At 37.8% G+C, this 13,904-nt stretch overlaps 1 protein-coding gene across 3 annotated transcripts in view; it reads right to left on the bottom strand.

Annotated features, from left to right (window-relative positions):
* gulp1a (GULP PTB domain containing engulfment adaptor 1a) overlaps positions 1-13,083 on the bottom strand; it is a 78,659-nt gene extending 65,576 nt beyond the window's left edge. For 2 of the 3 annotated variants that reach the window (XM_067514791.1, XM_067514792.1), the window contains exon 1: positions 12,863-13,083. The gene's annotated coding sequence lies outside the window, so the exon portion shown is untranslated. The remainder of the gene's footprint in view (positions 1-12,862) is intronic. The other variant, XM_067514788.1, reaches the window with a different exon arrangement.
* Between the last annotated feature and the right edge of the window lie 821 nt (positions 13,084-13,904).

Below are 13,904 nucleotides of genomic sequence, written 5' to 3'. Positions count from 1 at the left end.
GTGATTTGCCTCGAGTCAGAAGAAGTCTTAAGTCACAGTGTGAAAGCAATAACGTAATGAGGCTGATGGGAGCTTTCTACGCATCAGCTTGCCTGCTCATTTTTCTCTGTCATTGGCATCACTTATCTCATTTGTGATTTACTTACAAGATCAATCTGACCTATCTAGGAGACAGTCAAAGATATTTTCTCCAAATGTCAAAGTGCAATAGATGGTTAAGAATATGAAAGCTTGTGTATGTACTTTTAACAATTCAGGTTTAAAGAGCTATTTTTGGGATTACATGTAGTACTTTTAATAAACCAGTATTTAACTCAAATATTGCTGCAAATGATATTCAACTCTCCTTCTTAATAATGTTGTAATTAGAAATGATTGATTAGTTCACCAGCATGATTAGAAATAATTGAACTCTTTGTGATTCATTCTATCGCAATATTCTTTTTTCATCTGTAAAAATTCATTTTATCACTTTAATGCGATTTATTGGCCAGTTCCTAAACAATATTAGCACACATGTAATAAGTGGTATTCAGGCTGTATGCAAAAGTGCATGATTGACATACCAAATAAAACTATGGTTGAAACAAAGGGCAAACTAACGGTCCTCAGAACTCAATGAGGTTTATCCCTTATGAAATTGATGTAACATGTACGTTCCAAATTATGGTGTTTATGACATTACATGACGATTGTTTTTTGGCTATTCTTGGGAGACCGGATTCGATTACCATCCATGTTCTTCCACTGGCAGGCAACAACAAAACAATCTATATTTATTGTTTCACTGTGCATAGTTCATAAAAGCTCTACTACATCCCTGGGAAATACAGTAAAATCCCAAGGGTTTGGCAACAATCCAAGCTTATGTAGAAACCATATTTACACATCTTATGAAAGAAATTAGTTTGTAGCTTCACAGAGATCTATGCATTACTTAAAACTATAGTACTGGAAGGTCGAAACATGTATTGTGTTTTTAACTCAAATTACTAAAACTTGTGCGTTGGTCTGTGATTTGAAGAGCACTCGGGCAAATTGGTTTGCATAATTAACAGCTTTATGAAAAGCAACGCTAACAAATAAGTCACTACATATTAAGTACACACACAATATTGTTAAACAAATCTAGGTGAAAGCTTGCAGTTAGTAAATGGCTGACTGACTGAGCTATTGTTTTTCCTAGCACATTTCTGCAGCCTTCGTCAAAGTCAGCTCTACCCTTGGCAATTCAGTTTACCATCCAGCATATTTCACCTCAGACTATATTTGCAACTGACCTTTCAAAGCCACACCAATGAGACTTAAGCTCTGTGTTGCATAAACAGATTGTGTGAAGAAATCAATGTACTCATCCTTTGTTTTTTCAAACTTCATCAGAGCATAACACTACAAACATATCACAACCTAGGGAAGAGGACAGGAGAATTGCATTGAAAGTGGTCCGACTTCACTGAATGTTAAATCTTACAAAGGCCCCTTTAGACACAACTGTAGCAAGTATTTTTGAGAAAAGCCATTTCCATTCTAATCTGTGATGTGGCATCCGAGGAGCCAGCAATAAGTTGGTTCATTTATCACACTGAAAGTTTTCATTAGGACTAGCACCTCGTGTCCTTCACTTTTTTTGTCAAATTTATTTACTGTTGACTCATTTTGCTTTCAAGGAAAAAGGTCCAACTGCTGTGAACACCCTGTACAGACATCCACAATAATAGTTTGTTTTTGGTTTTAAGTAAGGTTTATGTAGTTCTGTTTTATGTTATTAGACATTAATCTCTTACCTCAATCTCTGCTTATTGCTTTTTGAGTTAACCGATGGTGGCATGGATTTAGACCCGACTATTTTTAGATACAATATCTAAAAGCTGATAGTTAGTGACAACTGGTCTTGTTTAAGGTTCTTGAAGACATTTTACCTTAAATGAGTCCAGTAGCAAAAAACAGTTTGGGACAACCATAAACTGGATGAATAAGAAGACATTTAAAGCAAAATTCTGCTTTTGTGTGCAGCATGTAAATGAAGATGTTATATAAGATGTTTGAATATGGCTTCTATATAATATATGCAGTATACATTTGGAGAATCGACACATAGGTGTTTCTGTTATATTCACACAATACATGTGATATGTCAACAGGGAGGAAGTGTTGCATTTGATAAACCACAACTGACTACAGATGTAGAATAAAACCAGAAGTGGAAAGTGGATTACATTATCCTAACATCAACACATTTCTACACTTAACTGCGTAATGAAGCGGGAGAAAAAAAAAAACAGCCAAGGTGGGTTTATGTCTTCAAATCTTGTCTGCTAGCCGGCCCTCTACTTTTTTCTTTACATTTTCTCTCTTTTTCCATCCTGCCTCCCTTAATGATGCTAACCAGTTAACCATCAGTTTATTTCATGTGGATTGTGTAGTTATTACAATTTTTAGGGCTGTAACTACTGATGAGTTTAAAAACTGAACTTGTCAACTTTAAGTTTCTTTATCCAAATCAGTCGCCCACGTGAATTATGCATTTCTGCAAAAAACCTTTAAGGGTGATAGGGGCGTCTGATCATCTGTGAATGTGCCGTATTTACACAATACATAACTACAACTTCATATTAAATCAAGGGTGATCTGCGATCTGAAGACATCTTCTTCTTTGTTATAGAAGCATTTGAACTTTGTTAACTACTTTTACAAACAAGTCAGTTAAATATGAAGAAAAAGTCTTCAACACACTCGTGTGTAAATCAAAGAGAGTATATTAGGGCGAAGAGGCACCTGTGAACAACCAGAGTGAACTGAGCGGTTCTGTAGTGACCTGCACTGTTTAAACCATGTGGTTACTGGAAACCTTTTCTTTTTCATTATAAATTATTACCTTTTAGTCTCTCCATGACAATAATTTATGCTTTTCAATTATGTGTTTTTGCTATCACTTACGGTTCAGCATAAACATTCATTCAATCATGGTGGGCTGCAAGCTGCCAATTGGTGGCTCAATCTATCCCTCGTAATAAAAAACAGTTTTGCGTATAAAATGTATGTCTCGTGTCTGTCTACATTAGTGATGCATTAAAAGTATTCAAACCTAATTTGCGATCAATAAACAAATATCTTAAAAAACTACATGTTCAATATAGAATTACTCTGCATTTCTTTTTACATTTTTCCACCATCATACATAACTACGCTGCATTTTTGGTTAGCTATGTGTGTCTCTTAAAAAGATTAATAGTGCAAAAAGTAGCAAACAAAACCCAAACTGTTATTTTCAGCTCAAACAGCAAAGTCCTAAATGTAAAATATACCTTTTCAGGCACCTGGGACTTTGGATTTTTCTTCTCTCTTTGTGGGTTTTAACATGCTCCCAAAATGACACATGACATAAACAACAAAGATGACCCATTAATACTGAAAAGCAGAGTCTATTTAACAAAACAATACCTGTCTCATCCAAGAAAGAAAGTGACACAAAAGAAGGACAAGAGTGTGGAAAGGGCAGTAGCATGACACAAGGCTCCCTCGGCTGTCTCATTTTCAAAAGCCCATGATTAATTGAGATGTCTAATAATCACAGAGATGACAAACCATCCTGCTGAATTTGATTCCAAAGGCAACAGCTGTGATAGTCCTAGTGTATAAAAAGCTGTTTGAAGTCTCGACTGTGTACAAGGGCTCAAGTTACACCATGCTTTCCAGTGATCTGACAACCAACCGCCCTAGGTAGAAAAATGAACTTGTCGTAATAGAGTTTTTGGTGACAATGAGAAATGGGGAGCCGGGGCTGATAATAATGATGTTATCAGTCACTGGGTGATCTTGCACAGATAAATGAAGTATCTCGTGAACCTTCTTGAGAAAGGAAGTGAATGGTCTAAATTACCATGTCAATACTTTCTTAATGAACTACCTAAAATGCAGCAATTATATCATTTCATACGTGATAAATCTATATGTGAAAATAATGCTCTACTACACAACCAGAGTCATTACATTCAACAGAAAATAATACTTCACAGGCCAGGTTTAGTATAACACATACTGACCAATGTAAAGTTGTCATCATGCCACTGGTAACAGTCGTTGCCGTTTTGTTTATGCCCCATATTGTGTAACAGGTTATGTTCATTCTAGCTGTAAGGGAGCAGCTCTAACCACTCCACCACCATGCCAAAGCATTAGCTCATTTGTTTGGTAATATTATTACTAGTTACACTCAAAAAAATACCTCATTGGATGAACTCAATGACATTTTAGGCAGGATTTCCATCCAATAAATATATGTAGCCCCAACTCAAATTAAGTATATGCATGCACTATAATTTAACTGAGTTCATTAAATTAATTGATATCAAATGCAGTTAAAATAAAATAATTGCAATAACCAAGTAAGAAGTATTTATTTGGCCAACTCATTCTAATACGATCAATAGGAAATGAATGATTTTCTCCATTTGATTAATTAATTAAGACAAACAAATATCCATTGAGATGTTTTTATTGTTGACCAGTAAATCCTCCAACAGGATTTACAGTGTACAGTGCAGCTTTTCAGTGTTAGAACACATTGAAATCACTGACAAGATTTATAGCAGTAATCCTCAATACTTCACACACCAAAATATTAAATTTATTCTTGAAACCAAACTGCAAAAAAGGAGGATTCAGGAGTAGTTTCCTGCCATAGTACTTCTGTAACAGCTTTATAACTGGTGATAAATAAATTCCCAACCATTCCAAATCCCTGAGCCACAAAAAAACAAATGCTAAATAAGATGGAGAGCTTTGATATAACAAACATCATCAATAATGCAAAACAACTTTGATTAAACTGTTAATACTAACTGAGGTACAATTTAAACGTCAAATCAAAGGGAATTTAAGTTTTCTTGAAAAGTGTTTAGATCCATTTCAACTTGAGTTGAGTGTCATACGATCAGTTGAGGGTGATTGAAATAAAAGTGGATGCTAGGACTGACACCACCATGAGCTCTATGGCAGCTGGAAATAGTTGAAGGGTAGAGTCACATTAGTTGGGAAGTTGAAGCGGGAAAACATGATGTGAAGCCCATGGAATGCCCAACTTAAATTCCCATCAACCATTAGATCGTCAGGGAGGAGCACACTCACTCCACTTCCCATGGTTTTATGTTGTATGCTCATCATAACTGCTAAACAGCTTGTACAATGTACAAGTTCAGCGAATAACACCCATGACCTGCCTATGTGAACTTTGTGAATTCTTTAGAAATAATCAGAACAAGGAAAACCTCCATGACATCGGTAATGGCTATTGGTTGTTAAATAAGCAAAAAAAAAAAAGCTCCAAATAATCTGATAAGGAAGCTTGACAATTTACTTTGTCGCTGGGTATTCACCTGGTATGCAAACAACTCGATTTTTAGCTGCCGTATCTTAGTCTACAGCCTGTGCCCATCCAAATTCACTATGACCCTCTGGAAAAACTCAAAGGTGTACTTGAGGTTTTCTGGAAAGCTTAGATCAAAGGCTTAAATGAGCCCAAACATGATGAACTCCACGATGACACCACCTGCACGGCTCAGGACTTTAATGCGTTCGATCACAATTCCCTCCTCCTCTGGCTCCTCACCACTCTCGTCAGATTGTGTAGATTACCATGACTGTTGTCATGTCCCTCTCTGCATCAGCGGCAGAGGCCCGAAGAAAAATGTAGTCACAAAACACTTGCACTGATTAAAATGCTTAACAGCACAAACCGTAAAACAACAACGAATGTGAAGTTGGTATCACGCAGTGTTAAGTCGTGGAGAACGTTGACATCATCGTGTTTCTATTGGTGAGTTGGAGTCTGTGTTCTGACTTTCTGCCATGATGCCATAAAGCGTAATCACAGTTTGTTAGTGCTGCTGCCAAAGGTCAGTAGAGGAGTGCTGGCTCACCTTTGTGAGCACTTTCACAGAGCCACTGGAAAACGGTTCAGGTATTTATTCAGTTCAGACAGGCATTGAGGAGAAGAACACACTGAATTTATCAAAAAAGCTTCAAGTATCTATCTCATTGTACAAAGAAAAAAAAAAGGAGTTGTATAAAAGTCCTAAAAATCAGGATAAATCTCATCCCTGATGCTATATGCTATATATGCTATAAGTCGATTAAAAACTCTGAATAAGGGACTTTATTCAGAGTTTTTAATCGAATTTTCTGATTTTCTATCTGATTTAGTGCTTAGTACAGATAAGGTCATTATAATGGGTGACTATAACATTCATGTAGATGCTGACAGTAACAGCCTCAACACTGGGTTTTCTTCATTATTAGATTCAATTCGTTTTTTCCCAAACTGCAAATAAACCCACTCACTGTTTTAGTCACACATTAGACCTTGTAATTACGTATGGAATTGAAACGGATGATTTAACAATATTTCCTCACAGCTCTGTTCTGTCTCACCATTTTTTAATAACATTTGAATTTACAATAACGGAGTATACAGCAGTTAGGGAAAAATTCCACTATAGCAGATGCTTAAGTAAAAAAGCTATAAACAAATCTCAAGAAATGATTCTTTCATCATTCGCTTCACCATATGCCAACACAATGAAAAGTAGCCACCTTAATGTTACTCCTGCACAAGTTCATTATCTTGTTGAAAATTTTGCAGCCTCACTACATAAAATACTTGATAGTGTTGCCCCTCTGAAAAAGAAGGCAGTAAACCAGAAGAGGTTGATCTCCATGGTATAAACAAACATGCAACTTAAAACAGGCAACACGAAAGTTAGAAAGGAAGGGAATCTCATTTAGCCTGGAAAAATAGTTTAAAAATGTACAAAAAAGCTCTCAGTGATGCCAGAACAGCATATTATTTATCATTAATAGAAGAAAACAAGAACAACCCCCAGTTTCTGTTCAGCACTGTAGCCAGACTAAGAGCCATAGTTCTGTTGAGCTTAACTCTAAGCAGCAATGACTTCATGACTTTCTTTATGAATAAAATTGTAAGCATTAGGTAAAAATTTCACCAGCTCCTCCCCCAAATATTACAGATAGATCTTCACGTGCAACAGTGCTAGAATCATCAATAAGGCCCCAATCCCTGTTAGACCGCTTTTTACCCATAGATCTCTCCGAGCTAACTTCAACTATTCCCTCATCTAAACTAACAACCTGTCTGCTAGACCCTATTCCAACTAAGGTGCTCAAGGAAGCTTTACCCTTAATAGTTACATTTGTATTAGATATCATCAATCTATCTTTAGAAACAGGCTATGTACCACAGACCTATAAGGGAGCTGTAATTAAACCACACTACATAAAAAAAACGTCTTGACCCAGATGTTTTAACCAATAACAGACCAATATCCAATCTCCCCTTTATTTTTTAAAATCTTTGAAAAAGTAGTTGCAAAGTAATTATTTGACCACCTGTACAGGAATAATTTGTATGAAGACTCCTGCATAAAGCCGAGTCCTCCGGACAGCATGGTGAAGCACAGCGGGAGGAGAGGCTAACGTAAACTAACTACCAAATGAACCCGCTAACTCCACCTTTATTATAACCGTGCCTTGGTGTCAATTTTGAAAATGCCGGTTATTTCACAGCAACGTAAATACTACCACACAAACACGAAATCCAAAATACTTACCGATGAGTGCTGAAACGTGTCTACTTCAAGTCAGTGATGTTAGTGTAGTCCTCTCCACTAGCATAGCAGGCTGAATTGGGAAATTCTGGACTCGGAAGAGTTTGCGAACGCTGTTCTTGTATGTGCGCAGTGGGCCGTTCCCTACACGAACTCATTCACTGAAACTATTAATATTACAGCTACTACTAATACTAATGCTACAGCTATGAAATTAACATTTATATCTTACAAATGTACATGAACTCAGCAACTTTTTTTTTAATGTTTGACATGGAAGAGGGGCTTGTGTACACATTACCAGGTTCAGAAACAATATGGGGTTGTTTTTAAAGATCGTTTATGTTTGCTGGATGAATTCAATCTAATCAGATGTTTTATCTATTTTCTGGTCCACTCACATTTTATAGTCCCCAAGACTCTGAGGATGGACAGCAACGTGTTTGTGCAGCATAAAGGACCAAAGCATTACAAGCTGGAGCTGAATTCCTGTCACCGGTAACAAATGTGCTTTTGAAGGAGCCAAACCAACTTGCAGTGGATTATATCAAGGGTTAAATCCTAGTGTTTCTGACAAAGTGGATAGAGTCAAAGGGTGAGGAGGTGAGTTTGGAGGCTGGTTTATCAGCAGGCACTGGAATTAGGACACATGTTTTGGTAGCCTGTGCGAGACCCCTGGAGATGACTAACGTTACGTTAAAAAGCATGAGAAATGTTGAAGAGATTTGCTGCAGATACTCTAATTATTTTACTTTTGTTTCTTGTTTAGTTTAAGAGCAGAACCAATTTACCTTTGCAAAGATTACTGCGGTCTCAGTTTGACAGCATCCCAGCTTGTGAATGTGCAGGTCTTGCATTCCAGCCGCAGCAAAACTGTTAATGGGCTTCATGAGATGTAAAGCTTTCAAACACTTGGAGGTATTCAGCCAGGCCAACTAATACACACCTGTGCTGCGAGTCATATAGGTCTAACTAATTCATTGTCGTTAATTATCAAAATAGCATTGCTTGGCACGTGGATTTAATTTACCCATGTAGAGTCTATTTACTTTGCTTTAAACCTTATCTTGTCCTTCCACTCTCTTTCCTTTTTCATAATCTTTTTAATAAGTAGTGAACAACTTTTTAGCAAAACAAAAGGTATGTAGGTAGCTAGAGTTGATTCCAACTATATCTGGGTGAACAGCTGGGTACTTTTTGTTAAGTTTGTCATACTTTTTTTTTTTATTAAAAAAACACTTGTCTCGTCCAATTTCAAGTTCTTCTTTTTGAATTATGTAAAAAGGAAGAAGAAGAAAAAGTTTCTATGGAGACGCCCGCACGTGTGAGCTTTACCAGTCAACAAGCTAAAGTACTGGTGGCCACAGCAGCTAAAGACGATGAAATTAAACCTAAGAAAGCTTTACATTAAGAGAGTAACATTGCGTCAACATTGAAGTCATAGCATTAGCCACCTATTAGCAACAGCTACTGTTTTTGGAGGCATTCGAGGACAGTACAGAGGGAAGTTCACCTGTGTTCTGGAAGCACTGCAGCTGGTCTGATCCACCAGGAACCACTAAATTATGGTCTTCCTCGAGGACACTTAAACATTTGAGAGGATAAGCAGTGAATCAAACCACTCACTTTGCAATTTGGTGGATAATCAAGACTAATTTTCTTTCGGCCAGATCCCCCTGCCCTCAGTGTATGACCTACATGGAAATTCCTTTAGCATGTTATAATGGAGGGGCACAGCCCTGCCTGAAGTATAGAGTGCAGAGAACTTTCAATATTAGTTAAGCAGCTACTGATTTTATTGTAGTTTCTTCTGTTGTTTTTTTCTTTCTATTTTTAATTAAAAATACACTGTACAACCTTAACTTCTGCTACCGTGGACTCTACATGATTCCTCTCTGCTCTGCTCAGCTCTCCCTCTCCCTGCTCTGGTAAGGCTTTGCTTCGCTCTTTACACTCCACCACACTCTCCACAGCCCTTCAGGTAGTCGTTATAAATTTCAATGAATAAGAATGTGAAAAAAGTTAGAAATTAAAAAAAAAAATGGTTGCTCTCTCAGATTGTTTAGAAAGCTGACTCCCTGAAAAACCTTATAGAAATGAATAGAATATCTCTGCACCACTACCAGTTCTGTTCAGTGAGTCTGTGTCACGGGAGGGTTCCACTGCACCTTTCCACATTAAGATTAGATATGGAGCATATTTCTCTTAAGAAAATAGTTAAAAAATGTTGCACACTGTAACTTCAAAAGGAAAACCAATAGGACAGTAAAATATTAAACGAAGTTTGAAAAGGGCAGTGCCCAAAACCAAAAGATATTTTGTTAAAATCACAAATAACACAAAAAAAGCATTTCTTTATTTTATGTAGCAGAAACTTGACAATCAACTAGTTGAAACTGTCATCCATCTATTATCTTTGACCGCTGTGTCTTGTTCAGGTTTGCGGGGGGCTAGAGTCTATCCCGAGGGGGGTACACCCTGGACACACTGCCAGTCTATCTTAGGGCCAATAGAGAGAGAGACATCAACAGACAGACTATTCCTACCTACAGGCAATTTTGAGTGACAGTTTAACTTAACATGCATGTCTTTGGACTGTGGGATGAAACAAATGCAAGTACAAAGAGTACACGCAAACTCCACACAGAAACATGCAAACCGCACAGGCGCCAAGTAGATTTGAACCGGGGACCTCCTAGTTTTGAGGCAGCAGCGCTAAACACTCCACCACCGTGCTGCTCTAAAACTGTCATTTAGCACCTAAATTGATAACAAGACATGTCTGATATATCTCAGCAGGAAACTGGCTTTGCTCACCAACTCCATCACTCATTGTCTTTGTGGAAATTCTGCTGCAAAAGCCACAGTCTACACGGTTTACAGTGTTAAATGCATTATACAATTTAATCCTTTGAACCCACTGCATTGTATCTGCACTACAACCTACACCCTCTGTCTTACTGAATATATTTCTGAACAAGTCACCACATAAATATCACACCCATTCTACTGGAATCATTAGTGACTCCCTTTTTCTTTTTAGTCCCAGCTATGATGCCCACTGAGGACATAAATGTGATTAGAAATGACAACAAATATGATTAATAGAATTTCAGACTCTAGATCATAACATTTTCAGGCATTTTCTTCATCAAAGCATGATGCCAAAGAAAGTTAAAATAAAATGGGGTTGGAGGAAATAAAAAAATCATTAACTGGGATTTCTGAATCAAACTAATTGGGAGGTCAGTACCTATATACAGCTCTAACACAAAATATAGGGCATAAAATGGCATGTCACATCAAAACGTTCATCCATTTACCATATCTTGACAGCTATCATCAATGCCAGCAACGAGTGTAAGTACAGTATAATGTTGTGCATGCCCATACGTTATTGTCACTGCATGTTGTTCAGATTTGTGCCTTGTTGAAAGTGATACATACATTTTACTCTCAATAACACTGTCATCACAACTGCTACAGAAAAGCAACCAGGATGCTTATTCAGACATGAAGCTGATGTGTTCAGATGCGGTCAGATTAATGGAAATGTGTAAGTATCTAAAAGGGACTGTTGTCTAAAAACAACATCTGACATTCCAAGCCAAGACATGTGGTAACTTGCCCATAGCCTGAAATGAAGAGAAAAGTGGGACTACTGGACGGGCCAAAGATGGACTAAAATTATGTCCTTTTTTCATTTATGTGTACTCACTGGTAGGTTTTGTCACTTTAATTGCTCCTCTAATCTCTTCATTTGCAACTGTACAACAGCATCAGAATCTCGCAATTTTAGATTTTGGTCACTATTTGCACATGAATCATTAGCATATGGACACAAGTGACAGCAAACTGGCTTACAAAACACAATATCATACTGCAGATATATTTCAACCAAAATCTTTAATACTTTCTGCGGAGCAAAAGCTCATTCAAGGCAGCCAGTATGTCACAACCTCAGTTGATTAAGCTGAATAAAGACCTCGTAATTAAAGTAGGGTGGGCTGTAGCTCAGTTGGTAGAGGACAGGATCATTGGTTCAAATCCATGTCACTCCTGGGGGATAAGGGGCGCACCTTGCAAAGCAAAAACTGCTCTCCTGAACTGCAATTTCTAGCATCCTCGAAGCTTATTCATGCTGATTTTCACAGCATACAATCTGAGCCACTTGAAGGGCTGCTATTCCATTACCGCCACCAATGGTTGAAAAAAAAAAAAAAAAAAACACAAACTCCAGCACTTCTGTAGTAGATGTTATACCAGGAGACTGTTCAAAGGGAGAGTATGGAAAAATGGCAAAATAAATATGGCAAATGGCAACTCCTCAGCAATGAAATGGGAACCAGGAAAATACTATACACATATGCTAATCCACTCCCCAAAAGCACTGCATGTATCGAATATTTAGGCTGTAATTACCTGACAGCACACAATGGCAGAAAATTTACACAGCTATTATCATCGTAAGTTCTATTCTAACAGGAATAATATCTGATAAGATGAAAGATAAATGCCAGCAAATGGGTCTTTGTTCATTTTCAAGGTTGAGTGTCACTCAGTTCAAGATGCCTCTCCTGTCTGGAGAAATTGCAAAAGCCATGCTCTGAACTTCCCAACATCTAAATGCATAGGCTGTACTCAGCATATGGACTATGAGCAAAACTATGAAATAATGACTTACGTGATTTTACATATTTGCTCACAGAACACAGCACAGTTAAAGGGCAGCTTTTTCCTTTAGATTTCACGTGTTACTAAACACCCAAAATCTGTTTCCTCCACCATTAACTATCGGTCACAGTCCCGAAAAGCGACCAGTGTCAATAATAGGCTCAAAATGAGGAACAGAAACTCAGATATCCCCCGTCTTTTTTTTCTTTCTTTTTTTTTTTTTTTTTTTTTTTTGATACAAACGTCGACTGGAAAGAGGTGAACGGTTTTCGAGCTCGAAAGAGCCAAACTCAACATGTTAGCTCAGTCCACCTTACACGGACTTGCGCAACAAAGTTTACCGTTAGATCAAGAGTGAAATTGATTCCCCCCAAAACAAATGTAGCACATTTCCTAACAAACCACGAGCAGAATACAAAGTTATCCACGGGCACAATGTCAACTTCGACTTTTAATGGCAGACAACATGTCACAGAAGCGAACGCGTGCACAAATAAACACCAGATTTTTCCCAGTGGTCGAGGAACTCGACAGATAACTCCAACCAGAAGAGCGACTTTACTTACTCTGGAACGCGGAGAAGTCCATACAATCCCGTGGATTAAAAAAATTTAAAAAAAAGACAACAAAAAAACAAAAACAAAACAAAAGCCCGCGGTCCCCGGCGCTGCACAGTCCGAGCTCCACATCCAGCAGCTTCTCTACCTCTGCTCTGCGCCCCGGCTCCCGCTACAGCTGCTGGATCAGCTCGCTGACGTCACCAAGCCGTCGGCGCGGACCGGCAAAGCTCTGTGGTCGCTGCGTGAATAATACATGGAAAAGGAGGAGGGACGCCACCGGAAAGACACGGGGAGGTGCGTTATACAGCCCTGTAAAACAATGGTTTCTTACAGAAGAAAGAAAAAGAACTATACTCTGCTGTAAAAATGTAAATACACATCAGATGCATCTCATTTAAAGCTGTGAAAAAGCCTAGAATACTAACATAAAAAAAACTGTGAGGCTCTCAAAAAAAAAAAAAAAACAGCCAGTACTTTGGAAAAACTCTCAAACTAACATTAAAGGAAATAAAAGGAAATTTAAACTCACTGTATTGGGAAGTTATCTGCTCTAGATTCACCAAGACTAGCAGGCCTAGCTTAGCATTTAGCCTCTCTGCTAAAGGGAAGAAGAAAGAGATCTGTCAGCTAAACCTTCTGCTTGATCATTTTAGATATTGGGGTACTTAGTAAATATATGAATGCAATTTCACACTACGACGTTTGGGTTTTGAGCGTTTCTGATTCAAATTAAATGTTTTTTTACCATTAGCGAACAAGTCTTTAAGGCTTGTCATGGATTAAAGCAATTCCGTCAGTTGATCATTGGTGCAATAATGTTAGCTAGCACTGTGCTAGCTAGAAAGTTATATATTCATCCTCATCGTCATAATCATCATCATGCTTATGATTAATTTTGACTAAACTGACATATACATATCATATCCATTTTTGCACTGAAGTACAGCACTAGGCAGTGGTTAAACACAGCCCTGACAACCATAAAGTATGTTTACTACAGAACTAGTGTCTGCTATTGGAATGTTATGAGCAGCATTAATCAAGAGAC

Source organism: Channa argus, chromosome 9 (genome assembly GCF_033026475.1).
Source record: "Channa argus isolate prfri chromosome 9, Channa argus male v1.0, whole genome shotgun sequence".
NCBI classification, from domain to species: domain Eukaryota; kingdom Metazoa; phylum Chordata; class Actinopteri; order Anabantiformes; family Channidae; genus Channa; species Channa argus.
This window is presented reverse-complemented; position numbering and strand designations above follow the sequence as displayed.